The sequence below is a fragment of the Sciurus carolinensis genome, chromosome 2, assembly GCF_902686445.1.
Source record: "Sciurus carolinensis chromosome 2, mSciCar1.2, whole genome shotgun sequence".
NCBI lineage: Eukaryota > Metazoa > Chordata > Mammalia > Rodentia > Sciuridae > Sciurus > Sciurus carolinensis.
Genome location: NC_062214.1, coordinates 155,859,284 through 155,873,186, shown reverse-complemented (window position 1 = coordinate 155,873,186; position 13,903 = coordinate 155,859,284). Strand labels below are relative to the sequence as shown.

Below are 13,903 nucleotides of genomic sequence, written 5' to 3'. Positions count from 1 at the left end.
ACTGTCCCTTCGGAAGTTTGACTAGGGTATTAAAGTTGAACATGATCAGCCTGATAAAATAATTCAAGTACATAACCTTAGGTCACGCAACAATGAAAACTACTAGTCAAATGTTTTATTTTTTCTTGCCTATCCCCAGAAAGACATAATACTTAAAATATAATTTCACAAACATGAAAGACAAGGATGTAAAATATAACCCCAAATGACCCTAGTGCAGCTACTTAAAAAACTTTGCTTATGAAACAAGAGTTTATAAACATTGCCCAAGAATAGCCAAATAAATGCAACAGCAATAGTCCAAATATATATGAAAAGTTCAGTATATCATGAAAGTACCATTTCAAATCAATAGGTAAATACAGATACGGATATATAAACTTAATGTTAGTAGTACTGGCACAAATGATACCCATTTTAGAAAGAAATTAAGTCCTTACATCTCAATTATATATAGATCAAAGTTTCAAAGGTTAAATCATGAAAGAACCAGAGGAAAAAACATGGGCTTTTTAAAATTCTACTTGGTAAAAGGCTTTTCACATCTCACATAAAACCCAGAGACAAAGAAAAAGACTGGTGAATCTGATAAGAAAACATTATAAAGGTTTTTAGGAAAAAAAAAGTGACTAAACTCAAAAACCCTTTGAGCTTACAATATTTCCAAAGCAAAACAATATTTACACATTTACATTATGTAAGCAAAGTAAATTTTTTTTTCCTTAAATTGTAAAGGTCTGGTTGCCTTAACCTACAAATATCACTTAAAATTTGAGAAAAATGAAGAAGACATATTTAGGAGGTTTTCGGGGGATTGGGGGAGATACCCAGTTAGTGTATTTCTTAAAAACAAATCTCAGTAACATTAAAGATAAGTAAATTAAGAGTATGCACCCTCTTTTCCCTTAGGTTATCAGGGCAGGAAGATATGGGAAGGAGGGATCACAAGGAGGAACCAGAAATTTGAGGTGATACTTATGTTTCGTTCCTGGAGGGTTGTTGATTATTTCACCAGGGTACACAGGAGAACACTTATTGTACAATTCAAACATCTACAGTTTGTTGTATGCCAATTATACCTCAATAAAGACATCTTTAAAAAATGATGTTTGTAAATTTATCTCTTTTTACTATGGTTGGCAAATATTTAAAGGCATAAGCCAGAGAGTATGAAAAACAGTATTTTTATCAATTGAGTATTAACTAGTATATTCAAGGGAAATTTGGAAAATTTCCATAATAAAACATAAATAAAAACAAAAATAGTGCATCTTCTTCAATAGAGAAAATTGGTAGTTTATGCTACAGACACAATCACACAAATACAGAGACTTACTCTGTGTTCATTATTTGCAATGCAACTTATATTCTAGAAAGAACCTTGGCCTAGTATTAAGGAAATGATAGCTTGAAATACACCTTCACATGTAATATGGGTAGATACTTGAAATATATATTTTTTCCAGCACTGGGTATTGAAACCAGGGTGCTCTGCCACTAAACTACATCTCCAGTCCTTTTAATTTTTTTGAGACAGGGTCTTCCTAAGCTACCCAGTATGGTCTTGTATTTGTTATCCTCTGCCTCAGCTTCCCAAGTAGTTGAAATTACAGGAATGTATCACTGTATTCAGCTGTTCAGTTTCTCTCAAAAAATTATATTTTATATATATGATATATATATATATCTCCTTATATCGTATATATGCGATATAAGTTTATATAAGTTTAACTACATAACAGCATACAAAAAAATTCTCTTTTACACGACAGTCATGCCCACATAGGCACAGGAAACTCCTGGAAGAACAAATTAGAAACCATTAATTCTGTGGTGACTTCTGGGTATTCTTTCTGGTAACTTTTAACTTTGTATCCTTCAGAATATTCACATTTCCCCAACATGAGCTTATAATTACTTTTATAATACAAAGTCAAATTTCATGTATTTGAAATTGCAAATTAAATCACGACTTTTAAAAACTAACTTGGAGACTATTTCTAATAATAAAAAACTATTTCAATTAAAAATCAATAAATATTTGCTTTAAAACAGTCAATATTTTAAAAGAACCAATAATAAATAAAGGAAAACACTAAAAAAATAAAATAAAAAATAGGCAAGTATGGGGTTGAAGGTGCAGCTGAATGGTAGAACACTTGTCTAAGTACACATGAGGCCCTAGGTTCATTCCCCAGTACTGGGGGAAAAAAATAGGCACACTTTCTAAAATTAAAGGTAGTCCTATCTTGAGGAGAAAGCTCAAATAGACTGCTAATGTCTATTTAAGGTTAAAAGAGGAGTATGTTGGCCTGCAATTTCTTGAAGAAATGGAAATGATACAAATTACACAGAACAGAGACTTTCCAAGGGGTCTACAATCAGTGAATGGGAGACTAAAGGGGAAAAAAAACCCATGTTAATACAATGAGGGTTAAAAAAAAAAAAAAAAAAAAGAACAAAGACTGAAAATTTGTCTGGTTTTCCAAATGTCAAATAAAAAGTTTCCATTAAGATGTGTATAATGGGGGCTGGTGTTGTGGTTCAGTGGTGGAGCACTTGCCTAGCACATATGAGGCACTGGGTTCAATCCTCAGCACCACATAAAAACTTAAAAAAATATAAAGTTAAAAAAATTGTATAACCATGGATTCTGAGAGTCAGATCTACAGTATGTAATCCAGACTACCCACTCCCCATACTTACCAAAAATATTAAAGTAAAAATGGCTCAAAGGTCAAGAAAGCCTAAGACTTTTAGGAAGAAAACAAAATCCCTCTTGGAAAAAAATTCCTTCTATCCAGTCTAGCCTGCACAGTATGGTATTTGCAGATATACTCTTGTAGAGGTGAACTTAACAACCATAAAAGGAACAAACAATATATTCCAAAGAACTCCAGACAAGAGTATATGAAAAATTATTAATTTTTTTCAGTCATTAGAACTGTAAAAGAAATCAGAAAACACTCATGAAAATAACAACTAAGATTAGAAAGACTTGCAGAAACTAAGCAAATTAGATGTCATGTGTGCTAGGTGTGGTGGCTAAGGCTTGTTATCTCAGTTACTTGGAAGGTAAAGGCAGGAGAATCTTCAGTTCCACACAAGCCTTAGCAATTCAGTGAAATTCTGTCTCAAAATAAAATATTAAAAAAACAGCTGGGGATGTAGTTCAGGTAGAATGCCTAACATTCATGAGGCCCTGAGTTCAATCCCCAGTTCTGCCAAAAAAAAAAAAATGTTGTGTATGTATAAACACATACGCACAACACACACAAGCACCCAGAAATTAAAACTAAAGGACTGACAATTATGCAAAATTAAAGAATTATCAAATAGGAAGACAGATCAGATAAAAACTGACAATGCATCATATAAGGATACACAGAAAATATGAAAGAAAACTTAAAAGTAGGATATAATGAGACGGCTCAATAAGTCAAATGGGAATTCAAGGAGAAAAAAGAATGAGGGGAATATCTGATCAGAGAATGGCTAAGAATTTCCAAAAATTGTTGAAAAATATGAATCTCCAATTCAAGAAGGACAACAAAATCTGGACAGAATAAATAAAACATTTTTACATACCTGTAGTAACACTGTATAATTCAAAAGATGTAAAGCAAGTCTTACAAGCAACACAGGAAAGATTACCTATAAAAAAATAAAATTCAGTTCACGTTAGTCAGCAAGAGAAGCCGAGGACAATGGAATAAAATCTCTGAAGAAACAATAACCAATAACATAGGATTCTAGACCCAAGCTCAATATTGAAATTTTAGTTATCAGAAGTGTCAGTTATGTATAATAAACTGACAGTTAATGTCCGTAAACAATACTTATATGAAATATGCTAAACTAAAAAGTAGTATTTTTAAGTAAGCAATACATCTCCTTCCAACTAAAATGAGTGAGACTACTCCAATACACACATTTTGTTTTTGTTTTGTTTTGTTTTAGTTCCTAATAAACTTTTCAGGAAGCCAGGATAAAGAGTGCTAGCATCTCCTCAATTACAAGCTTCCAAGTACAAAGCCACAGCATTTTACAGTCAAGTGGAGTAATTAAATAATACTTGAAAACCTATTTTTTCTAAAACCTTATAATCTATTCTGTAGTCAACATTTCAATTTCTACACTTTCACAGTCTATGCTGGTTTTGATTTTAATGTCATTCCACAAGTGAATTCCTATCACTGTCATTTAAAAAGATACAAAGTCTATATAAACAATAAAAATGTAAATAAACAAAATCTTAAACATACTCTACACACAATTGAAGAAACTAAAATTGGGCAAAAAAAAACTATTTATAAACTCTCATTTGACTATTAATCCACATAATGAAGTTAAAGAAAAAAAAATCTAAAAATTAAGAAGTTTTCCCATTCTGATTTAAAGAAATGAAGAGCCATTTGCTTTTGCATTCATAACCATGTGGTCATCATTTCATGAAAATGTACCTTTATAACCATGGATTAGGAAAACACTCACTAAAGAATTTCTACTCACTTATTATACAAGGTTCAATTTATATTACTCAAAGTTTAAAGTGCCTTTTTATCTGTTATCTCCCGTCTACCATCTAGGAGCCCAGCACAGTGCCCAATGCATTGCACTGTCAAATGTTTGTTGCGCTCACTATATATCTTGGGAAGAAAAAGAAGTTTTACTTCTCTGAACTAAATAGGTAGTCCTGGTGAGTCTTCACCTTCTTTCATAATGAAACTTCGTAAATACAGTACACATCAATCCTATTTGTATTCACTACTACTATGAAACACAAAATCAAGGCATTTTAGTATGATGAACTTTAAAGCCACAAAATGACAAAAAAAGTCAGAAGTAGATAATAATTACCATGAATTGAAAATAACTGTAACTTATTTTTTAACACAATGAAATTTACAATGGAAAAAAAGTTTATTAAAAACCCCTTAATAAAATATTAGCAAACCACATTCGAAAACACATTAAGAAGATGGTACATCATGATCAAGTGGTTTTCATCCCAGGGGTGCAAGATTAGTCTAACATACACAAATCAATAATTGTAATTCACCACGTAAGTGGAATTAAGGACCAAAAAAAAAAAAAAATCGCAAGATCATCAACAGATAAAGAAAAAGCCTTCAACAGAATCCAGCAACCACTCATGTTTAAAACACTTTAGAAACTAGGGATAAAGGAACTTACCTCAATATCATAAAGGCTATATATGACAAACCCAAAGCGAACATCATACTGAACAAAAAAAAACAAAATTGTTTCCTTTAAAATCAGGAAAAAGACAAGCATGTCCACTCTCACCACTCCTATTCTGTATAGTTCTTGAAACTCTAGCCAGAACAATCAAGCAAGACAAGGAAATTAAAGGGATACCAATAAGAATAATTTGTCAAATTATCCCTGTTGCCGATGAGTACAAGACCCAAAAATATCCACCAGAAGACTTCCAGAGCTGATAAACAAATTGAACAAATTAAACGGATACAAAATCAACTAGCGAAAGTCAACAGCTTTCTTATACTCAGCCATGAATCTGCTGAGAAAGAAATAAGGAAAACAATCCCATTCATAATAGCCTCAAAAACATAAAATACTGGGGAATAAATCTAAACAAGGAAGACCTCTTGCAATGAAAACTATAAAACACTGAAAAAAGAAATTGAAGACAACCTCAGAAGATGGAAAGACTTCCCATGTTCTTGGATAAACAGAATTCATATTATCAAAATGACCACACTACTAAAAGCGTTCTACAGATTAATGCAAATCCCATCAAAATACCACCAACATTCTTCACAGAGCTAGGAAAAAACTTCTAAAACTCATGCTGAAGAACAGCCAAAGCAATATTGAGCAATAAGAACATTGCCAGAGCCATCAATACCTGATCTCAAATTATAGTACAGAACTATAATAACAAAAACAGCATGGTATTGGCATAAAAAAAGAAATGAAGATAAATGGAATAGAACAGAAAACAAGATGGAATCACTTAAGATAGTTATCTGATTCTTGACAAAGGTACCAAAAACATACAATGGAGACAACCTTCAACAAATGGTGATGGGAAAACTGGTTATCCATATATGGAAGAATAAAACTAAATTCCTATTGCTCAACCATGCACGGAAATAAACTCAAAGTGGATGGAAGACCTAAATTTGACCAGAAACACTGCAACTTCTAGAAGAAAAGGCAGGGTCAACATTCCAACATATCAGTGCAGGCATCAACTTTCTTAATAAGACTCCCAACAAATAAATGACATAGCTTCAAATTAAAAAGCTTCTGCACAACAAAGGAAATGATTAAGAGTAAGAAGAGAAAGCCACCAGCATGGGAAAAAAATCTTTGCAGCTACTCTTCCAATAGAGAATTAATATCCAGAATACATAAAGAACACAAAAAAACATAATAAATCAAATCAATAAATGGGTAAATGAACTAAACAGACATTTTTCAAGAGCAGAAATGGCCAACAAATCTATGAAAAAATGCTCAACATCCTTAGCAACTGGAGAAATGCAAATCAAAACTATGCTGAAATTTCATCTCACACCAGTTAGAATGGCAATCGTCAAGAATACAAATATAAAGCTAGGTGTCCTGCTGCATGCCTATAATCCCAACAACTCAGGAGGCTGATGCAATATGATCACAAGTTTGAGGCCCATTTCAGCAATTAAGCAAGATCCTGTCTCAGATTTTTTTTTTTTAATTAAAATTTTTTTAAAAGGGCAGGTATCTCAGAAGTAGAGCACCCAGGGTTCCCTGGGTTCAATCCCCATTGTAACACACACAAAAATAATACAAATAATAAATGCTGGCAAGGATGTGGGGGTAAAGTATACTTTATACATTATTGATGGGGCTGCCAATAGGTACAACCACTTGGGAAGCAATACAGAAATTCCTCAAAAGACTGAAAATGAAACCACCTTACAACTCAGCTATCCTACTCCTTGGGATTTATTCAAAAGTACTAAAATCAGCATAGTATAGTGATAAATGCACACCAATGTTTATAGCAGCGCAATTCACAATAGCTGAGTCAAGGAACCAGCCCATGTGCACCTAAAACAGACAAAAAGATAAAGAAAATGAGGTATATACACACAATGGAGTTTTACCCAGTCATAAAATGACATCATGGCATTTGAGAGTAAATGGATAAAACTAGAGAACATTATACTGGACTCAGAGAGTCACATGCTTTCTCTCATATGTGGAAACACTGAAAACTATGCTATGTGCATATATGAATATACCACAATGAATTCACTTTTATGTATGTCTATAATGCACCCATTAAAAAAGCAACACATTAACAGAAGGAAGACCAATAGGGTAGAGGAAAGGAATCTGGAGGTGGGTCAAAGGGGAGGGAAAGGGGAAATACTGATGATTGGAATGGTGCAAATTATATTATATACACATATGAACATGTCAAAATGAACCCCATGGTTATGTATAACTATAATGTGCTAATAAAAACATTTTTAAAACTGGCTCTCTGCTGTTTGTTTTGTGATACTAGGATCTGAACCCAGGGACTAGACCTTTCTAGGCAAACATTCTATCACTGAGCTATATCCCTAACCCTTTTTAATCTTATTTTAAGACAGGATAGCCCTAAATTACCCAGGCTGTCCTCAAACTGGTGATCCTCTCAAGTAACTGGGATTACAGGTATGTCTCACTCTACCTGGTGGGTTCCATTCTTTTGACAACACTCCCATTGAGAAATCTAAGCAAAAAACAGTGAGAAAAAAATGATCTTATTAAGAAGAATCTTGGGGAATGAACTCCAAGAAAACATAGTCTTTATGATTTCACTAACTAAATTTCCATAATCTTAAAGTTGGTTTAAGTTAATATAATTGAAACACTACATACCTTCAAATTTTGTGACTGCAAAGACTCCTTCTCCCAGACAACAAAAATGAGTTAAGAGCCTGAATAGTGATCATTATGAGAAACCTAAAATACAGAAACCAGTAATGGCCCCTATCCTGTTACACGCATAATTTCCCATTGAAATGAATGGAAATGTTTTCACTTAATGATTTTTCACTTAATAGCAGGGTTTCCAAAACTGTATTCAAGTCATTAAACGTGATTCTCAAGTTTGAAACACCAAGCAATAAGGGTTCAGATAACAAGAGATACCAATCCTACCTCATAAAAGAATAAACTCTATTTAGCTTGAGTTGGACTATCAAACAAACTACAAAACAAACTGAAGAAACAGAATAAGTTAAGATCAACTAGCAGAACAATAACCACACCAAGGCTAAACCACATGAACTAGTTATAATTATACTGATACTCAAAAATCAAATTGTTTTTGTGGAGTTGAATAGACTCCAACAAGATTCAAAGATGACATATTTAAGCAAAAGATCACTAAACTAAAACACTCAGGATACACTGATTACCCAGAATACATAAAGTTGAGTTTCAAAATAAGAGTGTTAGGTATGAGTTGTCCCTCACAATGCAAGAATTTTCAGAGATGAAATGATTAGATTATGAAAGCTGTGACCTAATCAGTGGATTAATCCACTGATATGGATTAACTGAGTGGTAACTGTAGGCAGGTAACTATAGGAGGAAGTAGGTCACTAGGGGCATGCCTTTGGGGTTTATATTTTGTCACTGGTGAGTGGATCTCATTTTCTGCTTCATGGTTGCCATTTTTTTTTTTAAAGTGGGGAGAAGGAAGGAGTAAAAGAAAAAGTATGAAAATCAATCTGTAAACCTACAATCTGGAGTTAATAGTTTTACATAAATTCTGTGCAAAAAGTGGAAAAGAACAAACACCCAGTCTCAAAATGGATTAAAAATCAACATTTGGGGCCCAGCACTGTGGTGCTGACCTGTAATACCACCAACCCAAGAGGCTGAACAGGAGGATTGCAAGTTTGAGGCCAGTCTCGGCAATTTATCAAGGCCTTAAGCAACCAAGCAAACCCATTTCAAAATTTAAAACTAAATAAAATTAAGAGGGCTGAGGATGTATATTAGTGTTAAAGTGCCCCTGGGTTGAATATCCAGTATCAAAATAAAAAATTTTAAAAATCAACATTTGGGAGGCTGAAGCAAGAAGATCCCCAGTTCAAGATTAACCTCAGCAAATCAGTAAGAACCTTTCTTAAAATTTTTAAAAGGGTCAGGGATGTAGCTCAATGGCAGTGCATTTGGCTAGCATGTTTGAGGCCCTGGGTTCAATCTCCAGTATTAAAATTTATTATTATTTAATAACATTATTTAATATATAATTATATATTAAATAATATATATTATATAATATTTTATTATCTACAATCAGTGCTCACATTTTCCCCATCTGCTTTGTAAACATTTTTTGTTATTCTTTGATTGATGTACTTCCCGTCTCCTTTTATCTACTGTCCCTATATTTCTTTATTGTTCAATTCTTTGAATGGGAATGGGGACAACAAGTAGTTGTCAAATTTCCCAGTTAGAATTTGGTTGATGATATCTCCACAGAATTCAACAAAATCTTTTGTCTTTTCTATTTCTTCAACTGGTACTTAAGTTTAAAGGCTAGATACATCAAATTGCAGGGTTCTGAGTGCAAGACCAACATGCAGTGTGGTAGATTTTCATTGGGAAGTACCTAATATTTGGACATCTTTTTGTATATTAAAACCTATCGGTGATCTTTGTCTAGACCTTATTCATTAGGAGATACAAAAAGGGGATGTCACTTCTTTATTAGCTCGAATACATCTATAGAAACTTTTTGCAAGACCAATTCAGTTATCCAAACTACCAACACAGAAAACATACAATAAATGCTTATTTCTCTTTAGTTGTCAAAATAAGGAATTGGTACAACCATCACTAATAAGAATTTTTTTTAATCCAAAACACTAAGAATTTTATCAAGAAAAAACAAATCATCAATAAAAACATCAATTCATACTATATGGTTCTGATTTCATGAAATAATCTAACAAAATTTTTTTTTCATGTTTCACAACTTTAATAGAATATTCTAACTATTTTGTACAAGCTGAAAACACTGTATCCAGGCACAAATGTGTTAACAGGTAAGGCTACACACTCTGTTAACTGGTCAACCACACCCAGGGCTTTTAAGACAGGATGAATGGTGAGGTCCAGAGATATGGTTACTGAGAAAGCAAGACGTGACTTTCACTGTTGCCCAGTGCTCGCCAGAGGATGAGGAACCCTGGCCCTCTGGCTGCCACCCATACAAACAGCAGCACCAGGTTTGTGTGTCTCAGAACCAGTTCCTGCCCTCATAGCATGGCAGGATACAGTGCTCCCACTGGCACACCCTCTGGTCAAGGCATTAACCAGGTCCGTCCTGACAACTGTCTACTGTTGCCAACTGGGTCACAGCTTCTCACTGTTGCCTGTACTCTACTGCTGGCTGGGCTCTTTCTTGGAATTAACTTCAGCATCAACCTTGTCTTGTCTTCTCCCTCCTCATCACCTTCCAATTCCTCTTCCTCTCCTTCTTAGCCTTCCTCAAAATTGTTGGCCTCCCTAGAGCACTATCCACTCAAGGAAGAAGTGTCCAACTTCAAAATCCAAGATTAATGTGAACTCAGAATCTTCATCCAATGATTCGCCATCCCCCAAGGCTTTCAGAGGATTGAAGGTAAAAAATGACTCACTGGGGACTTGCTTAGTGATGGTCCTAACAGTGCCCCGCCCCTTGTGCTTCTGCTTCTTCTTGATGGTCTTGACCATGACATTTCTTCCTTTCTTCCCATCAGTGGTGCACCCATAGCAGTCCACTATGTAAGGACTTTCAAAGAAGAAGGGGTCAGTCTTGTCATGCTCTGACTTCATCAATAAGAGAGAGGATTTTTTGGTCTTTTTTTGTTTGTTTTGCTTTTTTGTTTTTGAGGAGGAAGGGTACCAGGGATTAAACTCAGAGGCACTCAACCACTGAACCACATCCCCAGCCCTATTTTGAATTTTATTTAGAGACAGGGTCTCACCGAGTTGCTTAGTGCCTCACTTTTGCTGAGGCTGGCTTTGAACTCTCAATCCTCCTGACTCAGCCTCCAGAGTGAATTACAGGCATGCATCATCACACCCGGCAACAAGAGAAGTTTTTAAAGCAGAAGGTTACAAAACAAAATTGAAACAGGTGGATATGAAAACGCAATTCAAAAATCTAAGAAATGAAAATTATGCATACTGCCATAGAGACTCAATAGATAGAATAAACTCTAGGCTGGGTAGAGAAAAGGTTCACTAAATTGCTAATTCTACTGAATTCACCATGAGGCACAGAAAATAAAGAGAAAAAAACAAAGCGTTTAAGAGACACCAACAATAAACCAAAAGACTCCAACATAGGTCTATTGAAAGTTAAGAAAATGAAAATAACAAAAGCAATATGTATTTAAAGAGCTGAGAATTCTCCAAAATTGAAGAAAATGCTGGTTCCTCAGACTGTAAATATACTCTTAAGTTTCAGTTGGATATATAAAAATTTATTCACAATTAAAGAGCATTGTGGTGAAAATGCAAAACACCAAGTACTTTACAACAAAAGTTCACAATTTAAGAAAAAACATGCAAACACTACATCACTTCAAAATGTTTACAAATCTCTTAACAATGTCATGGGGATTGGGTTGGAGACTTCAAAGTTTACCAACTAGGGTTGGGGATGTAGCTTCAGTGATATACTGCTTGCCTAGCAAGATGTAGCCATGGGTTTGGTTCCCAGTACCACCAAAAAAGAAAAAGAGGTGATGGGGAGTTTACTGAACTATCCATACTTTTATTTAATTGGTACATGTTTAATCATAAATAATATTGGGATTGATTGTAACAATTTGTTCATGCACATAACACACTTTTTTAAACACTCCTACATAATTATTTTCTTACAGCCTTAGAAGCAAAGTGTAGATGCATGCCTCAAAATCACCTATATTGTTCTAGCAAATAATTAACTCGAAGAATTACTTCAAGGCACCCAGTAAATAAATATATTTTAGCCTTTAAAAATACTGTAATGTTAAGCAATAGAGAGATTGGAGAAAGTAAACAACAGTTTAAGAGAAAATAATTTTTTAAAAAACTTCAGGGAAAAATTGTGAAACAATATAAAAAAAAAAATTTAAGACAAAAATCCAAGGCTATCTTTCTAAACTTGAGATAGAGAAGGATTTCTTAAAACGGAACACAAAGTATAAATCACAAAAGGAAAATACTGATAAATTAAAACGCTTAAGATACTATTAATAGAGACACCATAAAAGTAAGACCAGTCACAAAGTGGGAGAAGGCATTTGTGATATATAATTGGCAAAGAATTAGTATTCAGAACATATAAAGAACTCCTACCAGCCAAAAAGAAGACAAACAACCCAACAGAAAAAAACAGTCATTTGTGAGACCAGGAAACAAAAATGTCCAGCAAACATTTGAAAAGATAAAGGTTTTTTAATTATTAGAAATTCAAAACCTAGTAGTAGCAATTCATACAGAACAGATTCTCCCACTTGAGTTTTTACCAGTATCAAGTATAGGCAAAAACATGGAGATATTGTAATACATCTTCACTGACAAGGGGAATAAATGGTACATTTACATTGGAAAATAAATTTGGCACTACCTACTAGAGATGAAAATGTATTATCCCCACAATCTAGCAATTCAATTCCTAACTAGATATAAGAACTAAAACCATTTGTTCAAACTGTAAATCACAATTCATTAGTGGAGAGCAAAGGCAAAAGAGTGGGTCTTAACTAGCATTTTTGTTTTTAATGAAACAGTAGTAAGAACATCATCACACACAAAAAAGGTTTTTTAAGGAAATTTAGCTGCATATGTGTATACCTAAAAATGTACTTACTCATAATGTCAAATGTATTCTTACTGTGAATGGTAAAAAAAATAAATAAATAAAGTTTGAAAAAACAGTATCCTGGAGATAATTAAGTGCACAAATGTACCTATGCAAGGTGTTTACAGCATCACTGCTTATAACAAGGAAAAAAAAAAAAAAAAGAACTGGAAACACAAATGTCCATCAACAGGAAACATAAATTGCAAAATATTTACACCATGAAATCCCATGAGAAGTAAATGAGTTAGAGTTATATACAACATGGTCAAATACCATATCCATAAAGTGATTCATAAAGTCTGAGGAGGAAAATGAAAGCTACAAATAAACTCATACAAAAAGGGCCCCATTTACAGAGTTCAAAAAGACACAAAACTAAAATAGGTTAAGAGATATAAGTAGATGTGGCAAAATGAAAAGGTAAGAAAACAGTGGTTACTTGGGGGAGCGGAGCAGTGAGGGGACAACAGTGAGTATACAAAAGAATAAAGAAAATGTTCTTGAACTGGATGTTAGGTACCAAGTTATTCACTGTATTTACATTTTATACATAATTCACAAATATTTTATATGTAAAAGAAAAAACTTAAAAAGCTGAGAGAAAGATGTACAGACAGGCATTCAGTACACAGGAATTAATTTTACATTTAATCTTTCAAATTGTACATACACATTCTGTATTCTCTTGTACTTCTAAATTATTTAACATTTAATTTTCAAGCAGGAAGAGAAATGCAAATTAAAGCAAACAGGTAATATGGCATAAACTTCCTTACTTCTTTAATTTACATAATTATGTTAATAGTGCTGAATAACTCTAGAAACCTATACTTTGGAACAAATTTTTCCCCCCAAAAAAGAAAAGCAAATAAAAAATAAGAATTCTGTTTTTAAAAATCTCACAGAAAATGCTTAGGGTTTTCTTGACTTATACAAAGCTGCCTTAAGAAATCAGATGGACATAGCACCAGGAAAAGTAACTAACGCTTCTCTTTGTACCAAAGGCATAATGTTATAAGC

At 33.6% G+C, this 13,903-nt stretch overlaps 1 protein-coding gene across 1 annotated transcript in view; it reads right to left on the bottom strand.

Annotated features, from left to right (window-relative positions):
- Positions 1 to 13,903, bottom strand: part of Ktn1 (kinectin 1) — a 168,620-nt gene that overhangs the window by 147,475 nt on the left and 7,242 nt on the right. The window contains 1 exon segment of the mRNA XM_047539394.1: positions 3,589 to 3,654. The gene's annotated coding sequence lies outside the window, so the exon portion shown is untranslated.